Consider the following 13,307-nt stretch of genomic DNA (forward strand, 5'->3'; position numbering starts at 1 on the left):
AGACATGTAATACAAGTGACAACAGTGGGATTATCCTATTTTGTTTTCACTATTAAGCCTTGTTTCTTTCTAGAAGTTCTGTTCGTGTTTTTGAGTGATTTGATAGGATAAGTTGAGAATTTTCATTATTCCTTATCTTTCTGTCTCATTCCAACACCTGTTTGTAGTAAAGTAAGTTTATTTGCAGGTTATAATATGTGTGTTTAAAGCAGGTTATAATATGTGTGTTTAAAGGTGAAATTGATTAAAGTGAGCTGTCCATGTTCCTGCTTTTGTTGTTTCATTATTGAAACCTTATTATAAATTATTTGTGCAAATATTTACAGGAAGATGTGCTTTGCTTGCATTTCAAATAGCTATATAGTCCTCTCCGTTAAGTGTATTTGAGTTTCCATAATCACTTTTGGTGTATCACCTCTTTTTCATTATTTAGGCTTTAGGTCTTAGGTTTACTTTCAACAGTTTCTCTCCTTTTGCCTGCAAGTTTAAATTAAGTATATTAGATATTTCACTGAAATATCAAATAGGAGCCGACCTAGAACCCGAAGTTCTGATTTCAATTGCATGTCTCACATAGTGAAATGATTCACATGTTAGGTCAGAATTGCTGAACTCTTTCAGTTCACTACTAGGTGGAAATTTTGAAACTTAACATCTGTAAAGGAATACTAGAGATTGTTCATATTGAATTGTGTGGACCAATTGAAGTCCAGAGCTACAAAGGAGATAAGTATATATGTACCGATCTCTATAGGAGCCGAGCAAGTATGTGGATGCCGAGTAGTTCTATACAAACCAAGCTCAAAACTTACCAATCAGTTCAAGTCTATAAGTGTTGATTTACATAACAGGTGTCAAGCACGGTAGAAACCGAGCATCAACAACAATTGCAATGTACATAGATAGTTTGTGCCAAGCAATGCAGAGTTTTCTTACAAATAAGAAATGATAGAAAATTTGAGGTCAAGCATTTTCAAGAAAATATGGAAGGAACATTTAATATTTATAGAGCTTTTTATAAATAGTTTTATGCATTTATGACGTGGATCACAAATCCCTATGTTTTGTGATCATCGACTCATATGTGGAAGCAAAAGATGGAAGCATCTAGAAAACTCTTTACAAAATTCTTTAAATAGAGGAGATCTTAAACAAGATGATAAGGATTGTGTGTGACAAAAGAGAAAAGAATTGAGTGAGATATGTGAATAGTGAAGTGAAGGATTAAGACCAGATCAAAAGTCAGTGGAAGTATTATGTTGTTTCCTAATAGAGCAAGAGACCTAATCATTGTAGGGAAGGGAAAGAAACATTTAACAAATAAGAAGAGAGGATCAATTTGCTAAGAGGAAGACTAGAAATAAGCTTACAGAGCATACTGAGAGTCAGGTACTGAATGAATTTTAGTCAACATGAATCAGGGTAAATCCTTAATAGAGTGGTCATAATAGATCTTTGTAAATCTCTTAACAGAGTCATTACTTTATTATAGGTGTTGAATCCTCTAACAAGGTGAGACCTAATAGTCCCAAAAGCTCTTAATAATGAATATGCCTCATAGGGTATATCATATATTATTGTCAAATATTGTAACCCTAATAGATTAACTTCATTATTGTAGTAGTGGACAGTTGTGGTTGTCATCCCCACCCCAGTTTTACGTTCGCCTTGGAGGGTTTCTGGGTGACAAGTATTGTGTTATGTGCTTATTTTCATACATGTCATAGATTAGATTTAAATATTTGAACAAGTTTACTCTTACAAGTTTTACATGCATAAGACAACCAGTGAATGTTTGAACAAATTGCTGAAATGTAAAAGTGTTTAGGATTCTGATTCACACTCACCCCCTCCTGAATATTTTGTTATCCTTTTTATACTTCCATCAATCAACAGGAATAAAGGAAGTAATATTAAAATACATGACCTCAATATCTAATGAATAAGAAGAAAGGAACGACTCAAGTAGAGCAATCCCTATAATTCAAGCTCAAGAAGAGGAAAAGGTTGAGGGAGCACCATCAACAATGACAACAATAGATACAGACACAGTGATCACACAAGAAGTCACCATTCCATAGGGAACCATTGTTACTGACGCTATGCAAGTTGAAATTACAATAATTACCTGGGACAGAACAGAGGATTGACTCAAGGACTGTAAACTATCCATTATTGATAATTTGGTTTACTATAGCAATTCTTAGGATGAGGAAGAGGAAAAGAGGAAGAAAGAAGAGGAAGAAAGAAAGAAAAATGTAGAGAAGAAGAGGTTAGAAGAAATAAATAATAGAGAAGAAGATAAGAGAAGAAAGGAAAAGAAGAGGAGTAGAACAGAGTAGAAGAAGAGAAGAGAAGATAAGAAGAAGAAAAGAGAAAGAAAGAAGAAAAAATAAGAAGAGAAGGAAGAAGAGGAGAAAAAGAACAAGGAAGTGGAAGAAAAGAAAAAGGAAGAGGTAGCAAAGAAAATAAAGGCAAGTGAACCTAGTTCTTCTAAGTCAGTACTTGAGTCTTCATTAGCATTTTTTGTTAAGGAATAAGCCAAATGATGATGATGATCAAGTTTAAGTAATCTCATCACTCAATAAGTTATTTGAGAGGAATAAGAAGGATAAGAGTTTAGAGAATTTTTTTGAAGTATCAGAAAAGTTACAATGTGCCATATAATCTAAGGTGACAGAAGTAGATTGCCAAGAATGAGCAAGGAAATTAGTTAAAGATTTGAACAATGATTTCACCTAATTATCAGAACTGGCTAATACACAATCACATTAATAGCATAATGTAAGGTTATTTCATACAGTATGTGCAAATTTAAGAAATGACCTAGCAACATTTGATACTTGTATCAAGGAGTAGAGAATATTCTTAATGGAAGGGAGGACAGTATATGGACATATTACCATGTTATAGAATTATGTTAAAGATATGCATAAAGATTTAAATAAAAATAAAATGAATTGCAGAACCTAATATACAAGCTCCAATAGTGATATACAAAGATTGAAGGTTTAGAAGGAGCCATTGCACAAGGATATGATCATATAAGGATTATTGAGATGAAGAAAGGTTCATAAAGAGGTTCTCTTTACTAAGAGAACACCTAACATTAAAGATTAGTAATGTCCAGAGGTAGTTGGATGAAGGTCTTGGTGTGGATGTCATGAATGTCACAATTGCTGGCAGACTCTTTATTTACTTATTCATAGTTTCCACACATGAACAAAATTTCTCTCCTTATATTTTTCAACAAAGGTTCAATACCTTTGATTATTCCATCAAAGGCATCATGATTGTTAACTATGTAAAATTTTTTGATCATATTTTCTCCGATTTCGTTATCGTGCTTTGCCACTCTTCTTCTGCTGTTAATATATCCTTTTATATATCATCAAATCTTTTATTCACTAGGATAATGTGCCTAACTACAACATTCTCTAGTTACAATCTATGCACATTGTTATGCAAACTGTAATACTTATTGAATTGTACAAAATTGCTATTATCAATAATCTACACATTAAAATTTTCTACTTTGGGTTTCCAAGGTTTCTTACCTAATGTTTTATTTGGTTCTGCTACAACCTTCTCAACACTGTTGTCATCTATTTCCTTTGCCTCTTCTTCACCAAATTCATCTTACTCAATTACTTGTCAGGTTTTTCCTCTCTTTCCAAGTCCACTTCGCATCTAGTTAGTCCTCTTCTTAGGTTGTGGCTTAGCTGATTCTTGTTTTACTTTAGTCAATCTAGCTGAGCTTCTCAGGTTCGGAGGGGTCGTCGTTTGTACTTTTGTTATGTTGACCTTTTCTTCACTCTTATCCTTTAGTTCTTGTTGTACCACAATAGGTTGTCCTTGCAGAACTATGGCATATGGTATTGTTGATGGAACTTCTTGTGTTTTTTCAATTGTTATGACTTCTGATGGTCCAACTGCTACAAGTGGTGTCACATACATACTTTCTTCTTGACTACTCTACCTCATTCCAGTAATAGTTTGTCTTACTAATGATACTTTTCTGGTGTTATTTTGGCTTGCTCATGATTTTCCTCATTTTAGCCGCTGCCTTCTTCTTTGAATATTTCTCAAGCTGAGGTTGAGAAGTTACTTACATAATCTCTTCGTAAGTTCCAAACTTATTGAACTCATCATCTCTGGCTGATTTGAAAACTTCTTTTACATATCCTTCAGATTCTTTCTTAGTTATTTAATATCTAAGTGCTTTAACATAAGTCACTGTTAGTTCAGCTAGTTCTATGTAAGTAAAATCAGCATCAACTAGGAAACATATACCATTCTTGAGTTTCCTCAAAAGTGAAGGTGAGATTATGTAACTTTGTCTCATGTCTGCTTGGAATCATTTATAATAAGATGTGCACTACTATCAATCTTATCAACTGGATTCATTATATATACATTAGCTATGTTCTCAGTTCTGCTCTTGTCACTATGAATCAATTCGTTCATAGATAGGCATGGGAATCTCTTTATCAAATGGAAAAACATATAAATGATCTATGATCTAAATGTTAATTAACTGTTGTTTACCCTCTTTATCCTTTCCAAGTTCTCTATTAATCATGCTCTCAAGATTTCACTCATATTGACCTTTATTCTTTCCACATACATTTTATAGACCGCATGAATGAATCATGCTGCCATGTCATCCTCTTTGGAACTAGCACACAACTTGGATGCCTTAATTTTGCATATAAATCTCACATCATCCTATTTTGGTTGGTTTTTCTCAATTCCTCTTACGTTGTAGTCAAACTTGGTATTTTACAACACAAGTTTCTTCACGTTATTCTCATGAACTAGAATTGCTCCTTCATTCCTCAGACCAGTTACATGTCATATATTAGTTTAGCTGATACATTTTTCGACATTTTCTCCTAAACATAATTTCCTATGATGAATGCTACTCAATATGACCTATTTCGGATCCTCATTATCAAAGACATGTGAAAATAGGATCTTAATTATTTCATTCTATTCTAGGTATTCATAATTATTCTTAAAGCTCATGCGCTAGTTGTAAATGGGAGAAAATTGCTTTTATATGATACCCTCGCCTACTATTTGAAATTTTCTTTTCAGATAGCTTCCTACCTTGTCCAAATACTATACTCTGTCCAGAATAACAGAAAACATTGGCGTAGGTTCTTCCTCTAAAGGTTTGATGGAATTGATCTTGATCTTAGGTTTAGACTCAACTTCGACATTGTCAATCAAACTCCTATCCATGTTTAGCACAAATTCTGAATTGAAATTCATAGATAAAGCTTTTGAAATTTGTTAAATTCCTCAACTTTGCAGAAGTAGGGTTTGTTCTGCACGCACTTGATAACACTTTCAATTTTACCTTAGACTCACTGCAAAGCACTTCCATAACTCTTGTAGATTAAAACGGTGCTTAATCAATTGATTTCGAACCCTAAATTGTATCCAATTTACCGTAGGATTTAATATGTGAGTACATAATCACCAGGAAGTTGTTTCTAGTTACTAGGGAACTGAAATTCTTTTGCACACTCACATGTGATCTCCAAATAATGTTTTCTCTTAAGCCTGACTTCACATCATAATATTGTACCTTATACTAATTGTGAAAACTTTCGTAGTGCCTTTCCCATTTGACTTTTGTAAGTCATCTTGATGGATGCAACGTTGTTGATCTTTTGTTGTGATGGATCATGATTTTGACCATGAGTGATTTACACCGTTGAGGTGATTGGATTTATGTTTCTGTATCTGTTGCTTTGATTATGTTTTGGCTGATTTATGATATTATGATGTGATTTATGGTTCACTAAGGTTTGTGCCAGTGGTTACCAGGATCGATGTGGTATCATGAGGTTGTTTCATGATTTCCTTGAGATGTGTGCAAAGATTGCATTGTGTATTATTACCAATCTGCACTGGGTTGGGTTCCTATAACAGTTGTTAGTCATGTATATGACTATGTTCGCTTATTTATTTTAAGTCTGTTTTCATATTGTGAAAACTATCATTATCAAATGCTTACATAATTAGAGATGGATTGGCCATGTTGTATTATTTGGTTATGTGCTACGGACATTTACCTTGTTATATGTTGATCTGAGAGATATTCTATTACTCATGTCATGTTTTACATTTGAGAGGACCCGAGGGTCAGATGTTATACTTTGATTTCAATATCATAGATGTTAGACTACTACGCTGTTCAGTTGATCATTTTGCATGATGATGCCATTTTGAGATGACAATGTGTTTTATGATGATCTCTAATTATCCAGTATTTGGACATATCACTGATTCTGTTATGTGATGGATTTAATGCTATGATTATTTACTTGATTCCTACATTGTTATGCTTTATGCAAACATGAGTGATATAAATAGATTATTTTAATATAATTAAATAAATGGTTAAATTAGGTGATTTAATGCATTTATTGCTTCAGCTATGTTATTATATGCAATTGCACTTCATCATGTTGTTTAGTGTGCATGATTTATATCCCTAACAGTGGTATATGGAGTTAATTATTTAGCTATTCATAGTTTACTAATGTCATCCTTGTTTGGTTGATGTATCCTTAATTAAATGTTTAAATTAAACCATTTAGTGATTATTAAATCCGAACTCATTTGCATAATGTGATTAGACTAGTGAGTGTGTCTGTGCATTTAGAGGTTCGCATAGTCACAAAAGTTGTTAAGGAAATTGATGTGTTTTTTGGATTTTCCAGCTTTTTAATTAATTTATTTTAATTTTTGGCAGCTTTGCCATAGAGGAATTCCAATTTATAGGAATACCTTGTTTTCATTTGGGTTGATTCAGGGTTTAAATAGGGTGGTTGGTTATTTCCCCTAATCGATTATTCACTTGAAAAGTGAATAAATATCAAAAAATGAATTTAATTCCTCACTTTTCACTTTGAATTAGAAAGTTGGAGAGTAAAACGCGAAATCCTCTTCATGAGGATTTACTATTTTGTTCATTGTGGGATCTACGGGCGTGGGATCGTCGCGAGGTTGAGGTCGTTGGATCCAGCTTGGGGAAACCTTGGATTGCCATGATTTTCAACTAGTTTTGCGGGCTATTTATTTTATGATTCAGATTACCGTTTTGCCCTTTTGGCTGTTAGGTAGGGTTTTCTTGTTTTATTGTTTCGGCTCCTTTTTTTGCTCCTGTTTTTGGTAGCCATTTGTTTGGAGGCTGAGAACTTGTGATCCCTTTTGTTTCTGTATGCTAGTTCTACCCGGTTGGGCAGGTACGAGCATTTCCCTATTTTTCGGGATGAGGGTTTGGGGTTTTACACCGTTATGCTGGCCGTTTTTTCATATGGTGTTTGAACTTGTTTATTTTTGGATATTTGGGATTTTTGTATCCAAAGGCCAAATGGGTTTTAATTTCGATGTTTTTCCAAATTTGGGGGTTTTTACCTCATTTTGTGTGCGACCTTTTGTCCAGTTTTCTTGGCAAAATGTGAGTTGTGGACCTGGATGATCCGTTTCTATATTAGTCAAACCCACTATTGCACTTTTAAGTTGCATTGGGATGCATGTTGCATTTGTACTCCCGACTTTGTGTTCGGTTGAGTGATTTTATACCTATTGTTATGGTTTCTCTTGGATGTTTGTTTCTTGGACACTAGGATTCATGTAGTATCCATGCTCCCGAATTGAGGCCAGTTGAGTGAGTTCATGATGTTGGTCTTGTTGCATCATTGGGATTCGTGTAGAATCCATCCTCTTGAGTTGTTTTCGGTTGAGTGTTATTTTACATTGTGTTCTTATCCAATCCTTTTTTTATGATCTTCTTGATGGTGGTGTAGCACACATGAGTACGTGCGTGTACATTTGTCGAGTGACTTGAGAGGCCCGACCTTATGTGGTACTCTCAGAAGTTATGATCATTGGGGTTGGGTTGGGAATATGCATGCCCACAGGCACTTGTCGTAGGATGAGCATGGGTAGGGTAAGGTAGTATATGGAGGGGGCTTCTATCTTGCAGCCTTGTGACCTCAAGCGCATAGGGTTGGCAGAGAAAGTTTTAATCAAATGATAATTAAAGAAAATGTGTGACTGGTAATAAAACTTATGATAATGAAAAAGTTCTATGCATTGGCCTTCAAGGGAGTACCTTGAGTGAGTGTCTGCATTCATGTGATGGCCTTCAATGGAGTACCTTGAGAGTTTTTTCACGTGTGATCTGAGCTTGGGCTTTTGGATGTTAAGAGACTCTGCATGATGTGAGCCCCTACTTAGTAGCCTATTGAGTGTCTAACCATGACTTGTACTTGTTGCATTGTCTTAGGTTCTTGGTTTCAGCCATCATACTGCCTGGCGTGAGTGTTAGCCATGGATGTTGTTTTGTGTGTTTTGTGGTTTGATCTTCTATAAAATTTATCCCAAATTTTGATATTATTGATTACCTTATAACTTTTATATGGAAGTAAACTAATTCTGTTAAATAGTAAACATAACCATGCAATAGGAGAACTCATAACAACATATTTTGTTAGTTAGGGAAACCCTGGCCAATGGAAAACGCTAGTGGGGATGGTACCCACAAAATGATCCACTAATAAAAAGTATGTTGTTAAACAAAATTGACCCTATGAGGAGTCTATTACATGTGTATATTGTGTTGTGCTTGTTATTGTTAGAATATTTAGAATAATTGAGATGGGGGAGGGGTGGGGGTAGGGGTGGGGGTAGGGGTGGGAGGGGGCATGAATCAATTATCCAAGGTCTAGATATACCTCTTGAACAAAGAAACACTTAAACAACTTCAAATCTTATCATTCCAAAGCTAAGTTTCTACAGTCAACTTTTAGTAACATCAACTAGTTGTCCACTGTCCAAAATATACCAGACTTGCAAAATGTAAATATTAATTGTAAAACACAATAGGTAACATCCACAAAAGTTTGACATTAGGATTTAACGTTGCAACCCAATTTGGGAAAAATGACCAGCAACATGTCACTAATTTTCACACTTCTGATGTGACCTCTATTAGGAGCCAACCTTGTAAAGGTTATAAATCATTGTGTTAAATGTGACTTTGTTAAAGAATTTAATCACTTTCTTAGGAGTGGCCTTTTTAAAGGACTTTAGATTAGTCCCTTAGAATGTCACCCTAAATTAAAGGATGAACATATGACTATTAGGTCATCCTTGATTAAAGGATTTTAAATACTATTTACGATGGTTGAAGGTAACAACAAGTTTTGATTTGTTAAGTTCAACTCACTTTGTATGTATAGATCTCTATTTAGCTTATAAACTAATTCACTTTCAGGCCTTCATTGTGATCTTTGTCTTTAATTCTCTTGGCAACCTAATTAAAATATATAGCCTACTAATATAACTCGGGGGTTGGGGGTGAATCATTTATCCAATTATTTTCACAATTAACAACCTTAAATAGACTCAACCATGTGGGCAATATGATCAGAAACCACAACAAGATACTCATTTCCAATAATAGTAGATATGTTAACTAGGAAAATTCTTTATTAGAGGAAAAGCCCCGATGGGGATTATATCCATAGGATGATGTCCTAATATAAATGTTCCTTCTTAGAGGATGGACTCTGTTAAGAGTCTATTAATAGATTGAATACATATAAGTCTCTGTTACGAGACTCTGTATACTTGTTAGGAGTTGTGGAAGACTGCTAGACTCATTGTTGAAACAACTTCAAAGGTAAGACCAATGAACCCACCATCCAAGTAATCTCTATATTATTCCTAGTAGAATAATAGAAATGAAATGTAGTTAAATCATCTTCCTTTGTCCTATCAACTAGATCTCTGCTCCTTTGGATCTTGTAACGAGATCACAAATCTCTGATCCAATAATCCCTTTGATTGCTTGTATGTATTCATTAAAGACTCTAGTCCTTTTCACACTTCACATGTCAATATATACATTACAAAAAAGGAAAACATCTTTCCTTTAGACCATACCTTCAAAATAATTCCTTGATTCAGACTTGAGGCTTTCCCAATCACCTATAATAATATATTTAATTATTTACAATTACCATAGCACTGTCAGTTCACATTCTATAAAAAACTTCACACATGTGATACTAGGGCTTGTGCACTTGCTAATGTCACCAACAAACTATGCTCTATTATTGCCTGACTACACATCTCCTCATTGCATCTCAGATGTAAGATAGTGAACAAGTATGAATAACTGCTTTCCCAATATTTTGCCTTTGAATTACTCTCTGTAAATTAGGTGCGACTTTCATATGTCTTCGGCTTATACTCTGCACACTTAACCACATCATCAAGACACGATTCTGAACATGTGTATAACTACACATCACCAGACAATCAAATCATTTTTATGCCATAGAGACCTCTGTCTGGTACTTAGCATTAGAAACAATAGTCCACCAATATAACTAAGAAGGGGAGGTGGTGAATCAATTATCTAATATTGAAAACATTCATCTTCTTGAAACAAACTTAACCATTCAACCAATGTAAGCAGCAACCAAATATGTTAACTAGGGAAACCCTTGATCAGAGGGAAAACCCCGACGAGGTTGATGCCCAAAAGATAATGTACTAATATAAATATTCTTTGTTAGAGGATGGACCCTATTAGTAGTCTATTAGTACAGTGTATGCAAGAATAGTCCACTGCCCAAACATGCAATTTCAACTATAAGAAGAGCTCACTGCTTAAACATGCGATATACTTCTATGTTTTTCTTTCTTTTGTTCTGTCATCTGAACCAATCACTATCAGACTTTGTAGACCAAGTCATGAATGTCAGATCCAAATATCAAACTTCGAATCACTGAGCAAAACCTCGGCACTGATGTTTCCTTTACTTCTGCATTGCTCTGCTGAACTTTTCATTTTTCTCTCTCTCTTCTTATAGTCTCTTCACGTCAATACAATTCATACCATCCTTGATAAAGGAAAATGTCTTTCCTTTATAGAAAGTCTTGAAAAATTTTCCCTGAGGCGATTTTAAAAATTTCTCAGTTAATTATTATAGCACCACATAAAGAACACGTTACACTTAGCGATAACATTAATCTTCCACCTTGCAACTTGAATAACTTTTCGTACACTCAATATTATGACGAGCAAACTAACAACTTTTCTCAGAATATCAATTTCGCAAAGAGATATAAGGAGTTTACTAGAACATGCCTTTGTTAACTCTAACTCAGAACAAACTTTACCAAAAATTACATAACTTCTTCTAGACTTATCTTTTCTTCTTTCGACATTAATTGCATATACTGGATACTTAGAAATATCTCCCATAACCTCAGATAGTTATCATAGTCAGCTAGCCGTTTGTACCAACTTGATCTTTCCATTGTTCTTCTATCAGATATCACAGAGAACTGTTGTGTTGACATTAATGACAAACTCTATCATGAATGTGGCATATTATCATGGTAATATATCTACAATACTCCCCCATTGGAATATCATTAGCATTCATGCTTGCAACAATCTCACCCTTTGGTATTGATGGAAACACAGATGAAAAACATCTAGTTCAAAGAATAACAACAAAAGATTTTTCATCTTATGATATCCTCTTCATTATCATTCTCCCTTATTGATTTATCTTAATGTATTTTCTGTAAAACTGTTATTTCATTTTCTACTTCTTCCGAACATATTGTACTCATGCCAAACTTTTCTAATTGTTAGGCTTACTATTTTTCCATATCACTTTTCATGCTGAACGTCTCCCCCATTGACATTAATGTCAAAGGCTTCGGCAACCAACTTTGCTGCATCAAACTCTATAAGAAGTAATTCTTACTTTGCTAAAGTGTCCAAAGACACTGTTCAAAACAACATTCAACAAGAGTTCTAGATGACTTTGTCCATCATAGATACTCCACCATACAAAAGGCATCAACTTTTAGGCCAGACAAAAATGGTGCTCTATTACATTGGGCTGATGCACTCTTGCATCATTGACTTTGATGCAGGAAGGGGCGTAACCCCAAGCATACCTCGCAAATACTCAAAAGTCTCTGTTGGAAGAGGCTTAGTCAATATATCTGCAATCTGCTCTTTAGTGCTGCAATCTAATTTCCATTTCTACAACTTTCTCTCTCAACATATGATACTTAATAGAAATGTACTTAGTCTTAGAAAGAAACACTGGATTCTTAGACATATCAACCAAGAAACCAATCTTCTTGCAAGAAAGAAGGCTTCACCACTGGTGCTCTTTTGTCATCCATATTGCCTGCCCAATCTACATCAGTATAAACACTTAGAGTGAAATGATTAGATCTGTCACACCATAATCCGAGCTTAGATGTTCTCTTTAGGTATCTAAATATCCTTTTAACTATTGCATAATACTCTTATGTAGGATTCCCTTAGAATGTTGCAACAATTCCAACTACATTTGGATACTCTAAGTCAAACGATGAATGCCAACTATGAGCTGAATGTCAAAGACATTGAGATAACTACATTGAAGTTGCAGAATGAACAACTGCAGAGTGACCTGAAAAGAGAAAAGGAATTTGCTGAAAGTTTCAACAAGCGAAATGAAGCTATCAAATACTTTGAGCAATTATTGAGATCCCCTACACCTAACAATGATATATCAGGATTGGGTTACACAAGCACTGAAGAAGGAGAATCATCCAAAATTGCTGAAGAAAAGAACATTAAAGGTAAGAACTCCAAACCTACTCTTCATAATTGTGGTAAGAAGGGACATGCTACTAATATGTGCAAGAGCAAGAATACAAATCAGAATGTCAAGCCTAAGAACATGACTCATTGTCATAAGTGGAGCAAGCAAGGCCATCAGGAACAAAGATTTGAAGTATATTCTTACAATAATCAGAAGTATGGACATAAAGCTTTTGAATGTAGATCCCAATGCACGTGGTCATCAAACAAGCCAACAAAGGTAAGAAATAATAGAAACTTTTATAATTGGGATTATAATACAATATATAGTTGTCATTATTGTCAAGAATATGGACATGTTCCTCAGAATTATATTAGGGCACACTTCACTGGTCAAAGGCACCAAGTTGTGAATTTGATAAAGCCAAAAGCAAGGCAAATGTTGAACACATTAGAGATGAGATGAACAAGACATGGAAAAAGAACAACGATTGTAGCACATCAAATGGATAAAGGATCACTTCACCCAATGGGTCAGGCGATCACACGTCATCAAAATAGGCAATGAAGAGGTATGTGGGATTGATATTCAAGTGTTATATTATACATTAGTTCCAAAGAAAACAAGATTGAAAATACTACAGTAGCATGAATAAAG

General features: G+C 34.5%; 1 protein-coding gene across 5 annotated transcripts in view; it reads left to right on the forward strand.

Moving 5' to 3' along the window:
- Positions 1-13,307, forward strand: part of LOC149564757 (MADS-box transcription factor 15-like) — a 287,442-nt gene that overhangs the window by 168,362 nt on the left and 105,773 nt on the right. The window lies entirely within an intron of this gene.

Source organism: Cupressus sempervirens, chromosome 3 (genome assembly GCF_028749045.1).
Source record: "Cupressus sempervirens isolate cs-2001-9-10 chromosome 3, ASM2874904v1, whole genome shotgun sequence".
Taxonomy (NCBI): domain Eukaryota; kingdom Viridiplantae; phylum Streptophyta; class Pinopsida; order Cupressales; family Cupressaceae; genus Cupressus; species Cupressus sempervirens.